The sequence below is a fragment of the Lepisosteus platostomus genome, chromosome 20, assembly GCF_059453375.1.
Source record: "Lepisosteus platostomus isolate fLepPlt1 chromosome 20, fLepPlt1.hap1, whole genome shotgun sequence".
Lineage (NCBI taxonomy): Eukaryota > Metazoa > Chordata > Actinopteri > Semionotiformes > Lepisosteidae > Lepisosteus > Lepisosteus platostomus.
This window is the reverse complement of record NC_142630.1, coordinates 20,767,416-20,780,610: the sequence shown is the minus strand read 5'-3', so window position 1 is coordinate 20,780,610 and position 13,195 is coordinate 20,767,416.

Genomic DNA, 13,195 nt, shown 5'->3' with positions numbered 1-13,195 from the left:
GTCTGAAAAAAGACGTTTATTTCGGGCTGAAAAACACGTTTTGAAAAGTGTGCTGTTCCTGACCTATAAGTTACATGGGGTTGACCAAAGTTGCAGAAACATGTTTATTTCTGCTGAAAAACACGTTTTGACACTTTTTGCACACTGGGATAAAAGGCTGACTCAGTGGGCTCTTCTGAGCCAGCCAGTTACATAGGGATTCAACAGTCTGAAAAAAGACGTTTATTTCGGGCTGAAAAACACGTTTTGAAAAGTGTGCTGTTCCTGACCTATAAGTTACATGGGGTTGACCAAAGTTGCAGAAACATGTTTATTTCTGCTGAAAAACACGTTTTGACACTTTTTGCACACTGGGGTAAAAGGCTGACTCAGTGGGCTCTTCTGAGCCAGCCAGTTACATAGGGATTCAACAGTCTGAAAAAGGACGTTTATTTCGGGCTGAAAAACACGTTTTGAAAAGTGTGCTGTTCCTGACCTATAAGTTACATGGGGTTGACCAAAGTTGCAGAAACATGTTTATTTCTGCTGAAAAACACGTTTTGACACTTTTTGCACACTGGGATAAAAGGCTGACTCAGTGGGCTCTTCTGAGCCAGCCAGTTACATAGGGATTCAACAGTCTGAAAAAAGACGTTTATTTCGGGCTGAAAAACACGTTTTGAAAAGTGTGCTGCTCCTGACCTATAAGTTACATGGGGTTGACCAAAGTTGCAGAAACATGTTTATTTCTGCTGAAAAACACGTTTTGACACTTTTTGCACACTGGGGTAAAAGGCTGACTCAGTGGGCTCTTCTGAGCCAGCCAGATACATAGGGATTCAACAGTCTGAAAAAACGTGTTTATTTCGGGCTGAAAAACACGTTTTGAAAAATGTGCTGTTCCTGACCCATAAGTTACATGGGGTTGACCAAAGTTGCAGAAACATATTTATTTCTGTTGAAAAACACGTTTTGACACTTTTTGCACACTGGGGTAAAAGGCTGACTCAGTGGGCTCTTCTGAGCCAGCCAGTTACATAGGGATTCAACAGTCTGAAAAAAGACGTTTATTTCGGGCTGAAAAACACGTTTTGAAAAGTGTGCTGTTCCTGACCTATAAGTTACATGGGGTTGACCAAAGTTGCAGAAACATGTTTATTTCTGCTGAAAAACACGTTTTGACACTTTTTGCACACTGGGATAAAAGGCTGACTCAGTGGGCTCTTCTGAGCCAGCCAGTTACATAGGGATTCAACAGTCTGAAAAAAGACGTTTATTTCGGGCTGAAAAACACGTTTTGAAAAGTTGCTGTTCCTGACCTATAAGTTACATGGGGTTGACCAAAGTTGCAGAAACATGTTTATTTCTGCTGAAAAACACGTTTTGACACTTTTTGCACACTGGGGTAAAAGGCTGACTCAGTGGGCTCTTCTGAGCCAGCCAGTTACATAGGGATTCAACAGTCTGAAAAAGGACGTTTATTTCGGGCTGAAAAACACGTTTTGAAAAGTGTGCTGTTCCTGACCTATAAGTTACATGGGGTTGACCAAAGTTGCAGAAACATGTTTATTTCTGCTGAAAAACACGTTTTGACACTTTTTGCACACTGGGATAAAAGGCTGACTCAGTGGGCTCTTCTGAGCCAGCCAGTTACATAGGGATTCAACAGTCTGAAAAAAGACGTTTATTTCGGGCTGAAAAACACGTTTTGAAAAGTGTGCTGCTCCTGACCTATAAGTTACATGGGGTTGACCAAAGTTGCAGAAACATGTTTATTTCTGCTGAAAAACACGTTTTGACACTTTTTGCACACTGGGGTAAAAGGCTGACTCAGTGGGCTCTTCTGAGCCAGCCAGATACATAGGGATTCAACAGTCTGAAAAAACGTGTTTATTTCGGGCTGAAAAACACGTTTTGAAAAATGTGCTGTTCCTGACCCATAAGTTACATGGGGTTGACCAAAGTTGCAGAAACATATTTATTTCTGCTGAAAAACACGTTTTGACACTTTTTGCACACTGGGGTAAAAGGCTGACTCAGTGGGCTCTTCTGAGCCAGCCAGTTACATAGGGATTCAACAGTCTGAAAAAAGACGTTTATTTCGGGCTGAAAAACACGTTTTGAAAAGTGTGCTGTTCCTGACCTATAAGTTACATGGGGTTGACCAAAGTTGCAGAAACATGTTTATTTCTGCTGAAAAACACGTTTTGACACTTTTTGCACACTGGGATAAAAGGCTGACTCAGTGGGCTCTTCTGAGCCAGCCAGTTACATAGGGATTCAACAGTCTGAAAAAACGTGTTTATTTCGGGCTGAAAAACACGTTTTGAAAAATGTGCTGTTCCTGACCCATAAGTTACATGGGGTTGACCAAAGTTGCAGAAACATATTTATTTCTGCTGAAAAACACGTTTTGACACTTTTTGCACACTGGGGTAAAAGGCTGACTCAGTGGGCTCTTCTGAGCCAGCCAGTTACATAGGGATTCAACATTCTGAAAAAAGACGTTTATTTCGGGCTGAAAAACACGTTTTGAAAAGTGTGCTGTTCCTGACCTATAAGTTACATGGGGTTGACCAAAGTTGCAGAAACATGTTTATTTCTGCTGAAAAACACGTTTTGACAATTTTTGCACACTGGGGTAAAAGGCTGACTCAGTGGGCTCTTCTGAGCCAGCCAGTTACATAGGGATTCAACAGTCTGAAAAAGGACGTTTATTTCGGGCTGAAAAACACGTTTTGAAAAGTGAGCTGCTCCTGACCTATAAGTTACATGGGGTTTACCAAAGTTGCAGAAACATGTTTATTTCTGCTGAAAAACACGTTTTGACACTTTTTGCACACTGGGGTAAAAGGCTGACTCAGTGGGCTCTTCTGAGCAAGCCAGTTACATAGGGATTCAACAGTCTGAAAAAAGACGTTTATTTCGGGCTGAAAAACACGTTTTGAAAAGTGTGCTGCTCCTGACCTATAAGTTACATGGGGTTGACCAAAGTTGCAGAAACATGTTTATTTCTGTTGAAAAACACGTTTTGACAATTTTTGCACACTGGGGTAAAAGGCTGACTCAGTGGGCTCTTCTGAGCCAGCCAGTTACATAGGGATTCAACAGTCTGAAAAAAGACGTTTATTTCGGGCTGAAAAACACGTTTTGAAAAGTGTGTTGCTCCTGTCCTATAACTTACATGGGGTTTACCAAAGTTGCAGAAACATGTTTATTTCTGCTGAAAAACACGTTTTGACACTTTTTGCACACTGGGGTAAAAGGCTGACTCAGTGGGCTCTTCTGAGCAAGCCAGTTACATAGGGATTCAACAGTCTGAAAAAAGACGTTTATTTCGGGCTGAAAAACACGTTTTGAAAAGTGTGCTGTTCCTGACCTATAAGTTACATGGGGTTGACCAAAGTTGCAGAAACATGTTTATTTCTGCTGAAAAACACGTTTTGACACTTTTTGCACACTGGGGTAAAAGGCTGACTCAGTGGGCTCTTCTGAGCCAGCCAGTTACATAGGGATTCAACAGTCTGAAAAAACGTGTTTATTTCGGGCTGAAAAACACGTTTTGAAAAATGTGCTGTTCCTGACCCATAAGTTACATGGGGTTGACCAAAGTTGCAGAAACATATTTATTTCTGCTGAAAAACACGTTTTGACACTTTTTGCACACTGGGGTAAAAGGCTGACTCAGTGGGCTCTTCTGAGCCAGCCAGTTACATAGGGATTCAACAGTCTGAAAAAAGACGTTTATTTCGGGCTGAAAAACACGTTTTGAAAAGTGTGCTGTTCCTGACCTATAAGTTACATGGGGTTGACCAAAGTTGCAGAAACATGTTTATTTCTGCTGAAAAACACGTTTTGACACTTTTTGCACACTGGGATAAAAGGCTGACTCAGTGGGCTCTTCTGAGCCAGCCAGTTACATAGGGATTCAACAGTCTGAAAAAAGACGTTTATTTTCACTGAAAAACACGTTTTGACACTTTTTGCACACTGGGGTAAAAGGCTGACTCAGTGGGCTCTTCTGAGCCAGCCAGTTACATAGGGATTCAACAGTCTGAAAAAAGACGTTTATTTCGGGCTGAAAAACACGTTTTGAAAAGTGTGCTGTTCCTGACCTATAAGTTACATGGGGTTGACCAAAGTTGCAGAAACATGTTTATTTCTGCTGAAAAACACGTTTTGACACTTTTTGCACACTGGGGTAAAAGGCTGACTCAGTGGGCTCTTCTGAGCCAGCCAGTTACATAGGGATTCAACAGTCTGAAAAAACGTGTTTATTTCGGGCTGAAAAACACGTTTTGAAAAATGTGCTGTTCCTGACCCATAAGTTACATGGGGTTGACCAAAGTTGCAGAAACATATTTATTTCTGCTGAAAAACACGTTTTGACACTTTTTGCACACTGGGGTAAAAGGCTGACTCAGTGGGCTCTTCTGAGCCAGCCAGTTACATAGGGATTCAACAGTCTGAAAAAAGACGTTTATTTCGGGCTGAAAAACACGTTTTGAAAAGTGTGCTGTTCCTGACCTATAAGTTACATGGGGTTGACCAAAGTTGCAGAAACATGTTTATTTCTGCTGAAAAACACGTTTTGACACTTTTTGCACACTGGGGTAAAAGGCTGACTCAGTGGGCTCTTCTGAGCCAGCCAGTTACATAGGGATTCAACAGTCTGAAAAAACGTGTTTATTTCGGGCTGAAAAACACGTTTTGAAAAATGTGCTGTTCCTGACCCATAAGTTACATGGGGTTGACAAAAGTTGCAGAAACATATTTATTTCTGCTGAAAAACACGTTTTGACACTTTTTGCACACTGGGGTAAAAGGCTGACTCAGTGGGCTCTTCTGAGCCAGCCAGTTACATAGGGATTCAACAGTCTGAAAAAAGACGTTTATTTCGGGCTGAAAAACACGTTTTGAAAAGTGTGCTGTTCCTGACCTATAAGTTACATGGGGTTGACCAAAGTTGCAGAAACATGTTTATTTCTGCTGAAAAACACGTTTTGACACTTTTTGCACACTGCGATAAAAGGCTGACTCAGTGGGCTCTTCTGAGCCAGCCAGTTACATAGGGATTCAACAGTCTGAAAAAAGACGTTTATTTTCACTGAAAAACACGTTTTGACACTTTTTGCACACTGGGGTAAAAGGCTGACTCAGTGGGCTCTTCTGAGCCAGCCAGTTACATAGGGATTCAACAGTCTGAAAAAAGACGTTTATTTCGGGCTGAAAAACACGTTTTGAAAAGTGTGCTGTTCCTGACCTATAAGTTACATGGGGTTGACCAAAGTTGCAGAAACATGTTTATTTCTGCTGAAAAACACGTTTTGACACTTTTTGCACACTGGGGTAAAAGGCTGACTCAGTGGGCTCTTCTGAGCCAGCCAGTTACATAGGGATTCAACAGTCTGAAAAAACGTGTTTATTTCGGGCTGAAAAACACGTTTTGAAAAATGTGCTGTTCCTGACCCATAAGTTACATGGGGTTGACCAAAGTTGCAGAAACATATTTATTTCTGCTGAAAAACACGTTTTGACACTTTTTGCACACTGGGGTAAAAGGCTGACTCAGTGGGCTCTTCTGAGCCAGCCAGTTACATAGGGATTCAACAGTCTGAAAAAAGACGTTTATTTCGGGCTGAAAAACACGTTTTGAAAAGTGTGCTGTTCCTGACCTATAAGTTACATGGGGTTGACCAAAGTTGCAGAAACATGTTTATTTCTGCTGAAAAACACGTTTTGACACTTTTTGCACACTGGGATAAAAGGCTGACTCAGTGGGCTCTTCTGAGCCAGCCAGTTACATAGGGATTCAACAGTCTGAAAAAAGACGTTTATTTCGGGCTGAAAAACACGTTTTGAAAAGTGTGCTGCTCCTGACCTATAAGTTACATGGGGTTTACCAAAGTTGCAGAAACATGTTTATTTCTGCTGAAAAACACGTTTTGACACTTTTTGCACACTGGGGTAAAAGGCTGACTCAGTGGGCTCTTCTGAGCCAGCCAGTTACATAGGGATTCAACAGTCTGAAAAAAGACGTTTATTTCGGGCTGAAAAACACGTTTTGAAAAGTGTGCTGTTCCTGACCTATAAGTTACATGGGGTTGACCAAAGTTGCAGAAACATGTTTATTTCTGCTGAAAAACACGTTTTGACACTTTTTGCACACTGGGATAAAAGGCTGACTCAGTGGGCTCTTCTGAGCCAGCCAGTTACATAGGGATTCAACAGTCTGAAAAAAACGTGTTTATTTCGGGCTGAAAAACACGTTTTGAAAAGTGTGCTATTCCTGACCCATAAGTTACATGGGGTTGACCAAAGTTGCAGAAACATGTTTATTTCTGCTGAAAAACACGTTTTGACACTTTTTGCACACTGGGGTAAAAGGCTGACTCAGTGGGCTCTTCTGAGCCAGCCAGTTACATAGGGATTCAACAGTCTGAAAAAAGACGTTTATTTCGGGCTGAAAAACACGTTTTGAAAAGTGTGCTGTTCCTGACCTATAAGTTACATGGGGTTGACCAAAGTTGCAGAAACATGTTTATTTCTGCTGAAAAACACGTTTTGACACTTTTTGCACACTGGGATAAAAGGCTGACTCAGTGGGCTCTTCTGAGCCAGCCAGTTACATAGGGATTCAACAGTCTGAAAAAACGTGTTTATTTCGGGCTGAAAAACACGTTTTGAAAAATGTGCTGTTCCTGACCCATAAGTTACATGGGGTTGACCAAAGTTGCAGAAACATATTTATTTCTGCTGAAAAACACGTTTTGACACTTTTTGCACACTGGGGTAAAAGGCTGACTCAGTGGGCTCTTCTGAGCCAGCCAGTTACATAGGGATTCAACATTCTGAAAAAAGACGTTTATTTCGGGCTGAAAAACACGTTTTGAAAAGTGTGCTGTTCCTGACCTATAAGTTACATGGGGTTGACCAAAGTTGCAGAAACATGTTTATTTCTGCTGAAAAACACGTTTTGACACTTTTTGCACACTGGGGTAAAAGGCTGACTCAGTGGGCTCTTCTGAGCCAGCCAGTTACATAGGGATTCAACAGTCTGAAAAAGGACGTTTATTTCGGGCTGAAAAACACGTTTTGAAAAGTGAGCTGCTCCTGACCTGTAAGTTACATGGGGTTTACCAAAGTTGCAGAAACATGTTTATTTCTGCTGAAAAACACGTTTTGACACTTTTTGCACACTGGGGTAAAAGGCTGACTCAGTGGGCTCTTCTGAGCAAGCCAGTTACATAGGGATTCAACAGTCTGAAAAAAGACGTTTATTTCGGGCTGAAAAACACGTTTTGAAAAGTGTGCTGCTCCTGACCTATAAGTTACATGGGGTTGACCAAAGTTGCAGAAACATGTTTATTTCTGTTGAAAAACACGTTTTGACAATTTTTGCACACTGGGGTAAAAGGCTGACTCAGTGGGCTCTTCTGAGCCAGCCAGTTACATAGGGATTCAACAGTCTGAAAAAAGACGTTTATTTCGGGCTGAAAAACACGTTTTGAAAAGTGTGTTGCTCCTGTCCTATAACTTACATGGGGTTTACCAAAGTTGCAGAAACATGTTTATTTCTGCTGAAAAACACGTTTTGACACTTTTTGCACACTGGGGTAAAAGGCTGACTCAGTGGGCTCTTCTGAGCAAGCCAGTTACATAGGGATTCAACAGTCTGAAAAAAGACGTTTATTTCGGGCTGAAAAACACGTTTTGAAAAGTGTGCTGCTCCTGACCTATAAGTTACATGGGGTTGACCAAAGTTGCAGAAACATGTTTATTTCTGTTGAAAAACACGTTTTGACAATTTTTGCACACTGGGGTAAAAGGCTGACTCAGTGGGCTCTTCTGAGCCAGCCAGTTACATAGGGATTCAACAGTCTGAAAAAAGACGTTTATTTCGGGCTGAAAAACACGTTTTGAAAAGTGTTGCTCCTGTCCTATAACTTACATGGGGTTTACCAAAGTTGCAGAAACATGTTTATTTCTGCTGAAAAACACGTTTTGACACTTTTTGCACACTGGGGTAAAAGGCTGACTCAGTGGGCTCTTCTGAGCCAGCCAGTTACATAGGGATTCAACAGTCTGAAAAAAGACGTTTATTTCGGGCTGAAAAACACGTTTTGAAAAGTGTGCTGTTCCTGACCTATAAGTTACATGGGGTTGACCAAAGTTGCAGAAACATGTTTATTTCTGCTGAAAAACACGTTTTGACACTTTTTGCACACTGGGATAAAAGGCTGACTCAGTGGGCTCTTCTGAGCCAGCCAGTTACATAGGGATTCAACAGTCTGAAAAAAGACGTTTATTTCGGGCTGAAAAACACGTTTTGAAAAGTGTGCTGTTCCTGACCTATAAGTTACATGGGGTTGACCAAAGTTGCAGAAACATGTTTATTTCTGCTGAAAAACACGTTTTGACACTTTTTGCACACTGGGGTAAAAGGCTGACTCAGTGGGCTCTTCTGAGCCAGCCAGTTACATAGGGATTCAACAGTCTGAAAAAGGACGTTTATTTCGGGCTGAAAAACACGTTTTGAAAAGTGTGCTGTTCCTGACCTATAAGTTACATGGGGTTGACCAAAGTTGCAGAAACATGTTTATTTCTGCTGAAAAACACGTTTTGACACTTTTTGCACACTGGGATAAAAGGCTGACTCAGTGGGCTCTTCTGAGCCAGCCAGTTACATAGGGATTCAACAGTCTGAAAAAAGACGTTTATTTCGGGCTGAAAAACACGTTTTGAAAAGTGTGCTGCTCCTGACCTATAAGTTACATGGGGTTGACCAAAGTTGCAGAAACATGTTTATTTCTGCTGAAAAACACGTTTTGACACTTTTTGCACACTGGGGTAAAAGGCTGACTCAGTGGGCTCTTCTGAGCCAGCCAGATACATAGGGATTCAACAGTCTGAAAAAACGTGTTTATTTCGGGCTGAAAAACACGTTTTGAAAAATGTGCTGTTCCTGACCCATAAGTTACATGGGGTTGACCAAAGTTGCAGAAACATATTTATTTCTGTTGAAAAACACGTTTTGACACTTTTTGCACACTGGGGTAAAAGGCTGACTCAGTGGGCTCTTCTGAGCCAGCCAGTTACATAGGGATTCAACAGTCTGAAAAAAGACGTTTATTTCGGGCTGAAAAACACGTTTTGAAAAGTGTGCTGTTCCTGACCTATAAGTTACATGGGGTTGACCAAAGTTGCAGAAACATGTTTATTTCTGCTGAAAAACACGTTTTGACACTTTTTGCACACTGGGATAAAAGGCTGACTCAGTGGGCTCTTCTGAGCCAGCCAGTTACATAGGGATTCAACAGTCTGAAAAAAGACGTTTATTTCGGGCTGAAAAACACGTTTTGAAAAGTTGCTGTTCCTGACCTATAAGTTACATGGGGTTGACCAAAGTTGCAGAAACATGTTTATTTCTGCTGAAAAACACGTTTTGACACTTTTTGCACACTGGGGTAAAAGGCTGACTCAGTGGGCTCTTCTGAGCCAGCCAGTTACATAGGGATTCAACAGTCTGAAAAAGGACGTTTATTTCGGGCTGAAAAACACGTTTTGAAAAGTGTGCTGTTCCTGACCTATAAGTTACATGGGGTTGACCAAAGTTGCAGAAACATGTTTATTTCTGCTGAAAAACACGTTTTGACACTTTTTGCACACTGGGATAAAAGGCTGACTCAGTGGGCTCTTCTGAGCCAGCCAGTTACATAGGGATTCAACAGTCTGAAAAAAGACGTTTATTTCGGGCTGAAAAACACGTTTTGAAAAGTGTGCTGCTCCTGACCTATAAGTTACATGGGGTTGACCAAAGTTGCAGAAACATGTTTATTTCTGCTGAAAAACACGTTTTGACACTTTTTGCACACTGGGGTAAAAGGCTGACTCAGTGGGCTCTTCTGAGCCAGCCAGATACATAGGGATTCAACAGTCTGAAAAAACGTGTTTATTTCGGGCTGAAAAACACGTTTTGAAAAATGTGCTGTTCCTGACCCATAAGTTACATGGGGTTGACCAAAGTTGCAGAAACATATTTATTTCTGCTGAAAAACACGTTTTGACACTTTTTGCACACTGGGGTAAAAGGCTGACTCAGTGGGCTCTTCTGAGCCAGCCAGTTACATAGGGATTCAACAGTCTGAAAAAAGACGTTTATTTCGGGCTGAAAAACACGTTTTGAAAAGTGTGCTGTTCCTGACCTATAAGTTACATGGGGTTGACCAAAGTTGCAGAAACATGTTTATTTCTGCTGAAAAACACGTTTTGACACTTTTTGCACACTGGGATAAAAGGCTGACTCAGTGGGCTCTTCTGAGCCAGCCAGTTACATAGGGATTCAACAGTCTGAAAAAACGTGTTTATTTCGGGCTGAAAAACACGTTTTGAAAAATGTGCTGTTCCTGACCCATAAGTTACATGGGGTTGACCAAAGTTGCAGAAACATATTTATTTCTGCTGAAAAACACGTTTTGACACTTTTTGCACACTGGGGTAAAAGGCTGACTCAGTGGGCTCTTCTGAGCCAGCCAGTTACATAGGGATTCAACATTCTGAAAAAAGACGTTTATTTCGGGCTGAAAAACACGTTTTGAAAAGTGTGCTGTTCCTGACCTATAAGTTACATGGGGTTGACCAAAGTTGCAGAAACATGTTTATTTCTGCTGAAAAACACGTTTTGACAATTTTTGCACACTGGGGTAAAAGGCTGACTCAGTGGGCTCTTCTGAGCCAGCCAGTTACATAGGGATTCAACAGTCTGAAAAAGGACGTTTATTTCGGGCTGAAAAACACGTTTTGAAAAGTGAGCTGCTCCTGACCTATAAGTTACATGGGGTTTACCAAAGTTGCAGAAACATGTTTATTTCTGCTGAAAAACACGTTTTGACACTTTTTGCACACTGGGGTAAAAGGCTGACTCAGTGGGCTCTTCTGAGCAAGCCAGTTACATAGGGATTCAACAGTCTGAAAAAAGACGTTTATTTCGGGCTGAAAAACACGTTTTGAAAAGTGTGCTGCTCCTGACCTATAAGTTACATGGGGTTGACCAAAGTTGCAGAAACATGTTTATTTCTGTTGAAAAACACGTTTTGACAATTTTTGCACACTGGGGTAAAAGGCTGACTCAGTGGGCTCTTCTGAGCCAGCCAGTTACATAGGGATTCAACAGTCTGAAAAAAGACGTTTATTTCGGGCTGAAAAACACGTTTTGAAAAGTGTGTTGCTCCTGTCCTATAACTTACATGGGGTTTACCAAAGTTGCAGAAACATGTTTATTTCTGCTGAAAAACACGTTTTGACACTTTTTGCACACTGGGGTAAAAGGCTGACTCAGTGGGCTCTTCTGAGCAAGCCAGTTACATAGGGATTCAACAGTCTGAAAAAAGACGTTTATTTCGGGCTGAAAAACACGTTTTGAAAAGTGTGCTGTTCCTGACCTATAAGTTACATGGGGTTGACCAAAGTTGCAGAAACATGTTTATTTCTGCTGAAAAACACGTTTTGACACTTTTTGCACACTGGGGTAAAAGGCTGACTCAGTGGGCTCTTCTGAGCCAGCCAGTTACATAGGGATTCAACAGTCTGAAAAAACGTGTTTATTTCGGGCTGAAAAACACGTTTTGAAAAATGTGCTGTTCCTGACCCATAAGTTACATGGGGTTGACCAAAGTTGCAGAAACATATTTATTTCTGCTGAAAAACACGTTTTGACACTTTTTGCACACTGGGGTAAAAGGCTGACTCAGTGGGCTCTTCTGAGCCAGCCAGTTACATAGGGATTCAACAGTCTGAAAAAAGACGTTTATTTCGGGCTGAAAAACACGTTTTGAAAAGTGTGCTGTTCCTGACCTATAAGTTACATGGGGTTGACCAAAGTTGCAGAAACATGTTTATTTCTGCTGAAAAACACGTTTTGACACTTTTTGCACACTGGGATAAAAGGCTGACTCAGTGGGCTCTTCTGAGCCAGCCAGTTACATAGGGATTCAACAGTCTGAAAAAAGACGTTTATTTTCACTGAAAAACACGTTTTGACACTTTTTGCACACTGGGGTAAAAGGCTGACTCAGTGGGCTCTTCTGAGCCAGCCAGTTACATAGGGATTCAACAGTCTGAAAAAAGACGTTTATTTCGGGCTGAAAAACACGTTTTGAAAAGTGTGCTGTTCCTGACCTATAAGTTACATGGGGTTGACCAAAGTTGCAGAAACATGTTTATTTCTGCTGAAAAACACGTTTTGACACTTTTTGCACACTGGGGTAAAAGGCTGACTCAGTGGGCTCTTCTGAGCCAGCCAGTTACATAGGGATTCAACAGTCTGAAAAAACGTGTTTATTTCGGGCTGAAAAACACGTTTTGAAAAATGTGCTGTTCCTGACCCATAAGTTACATGGGGTTGACCAAAGTTGCAGAAACATATTTATTTCTGCTGAAAAACACGTTTTGACACTTTTTGCACACTGGGGTAAAAGGCTGACTCAGTGGGCTCTTCTGAGCCAGCCAGTTACATAGGGATTCAACAGTCTGAAAAAAGACGTTTATTTCGGGCTGAAAAACACGTTTTGAAAAGTGTGCTGTTCCTGACCTATAAGTTACATGGGGTTGACCAAAGTTGCAGAAACATGTTTATTTCTGCTGAAAAACACGTTTTGACACTTTTTGCACACTGGGGTAAAAGGCTGACTCAGTGGGCTCTTCTGAGCCAGCCAGTTACATAGGGATTCAACAGTCTGAAAAAACGTGTTTATTTCGGGCTGAAAAACACGTTTTGAAAAATGTGCTGTTCCTGACCCATAAGTTACATGGGGTTGACAAAAGTTGCAGAAACATATTTATTTCTGCTGAAAAACACGTTTTGACACTTTTTGCACACTGGGGTAAAAGGCTGACTCAGTGGGCTCTTCTGAGCCAGCCAGTTACATAGGGATTCAACAGTCTGAAAAAAGACGTTTATTTCGGGCTGAAAAACACGTTTTGAAAAGTGTGCTGTTCCTGACCTATAAGTTACATGGGGTTGACCAAAGTTGCAGAAACATGTTTATTTCTGCTGAAAAACACGTTTTGACACTTTTTGCACACTGCGATAAAAGGCTGACTCAGTGGGCTCTTCTGAGCCAGCCAGTTACATAGGGATTCAACAGTCTGAAAAAAGACGTTTATTTTCACTGAAAAACACGTTTTGACACTTTTTGCACACTGGGGTAAAAGGCTG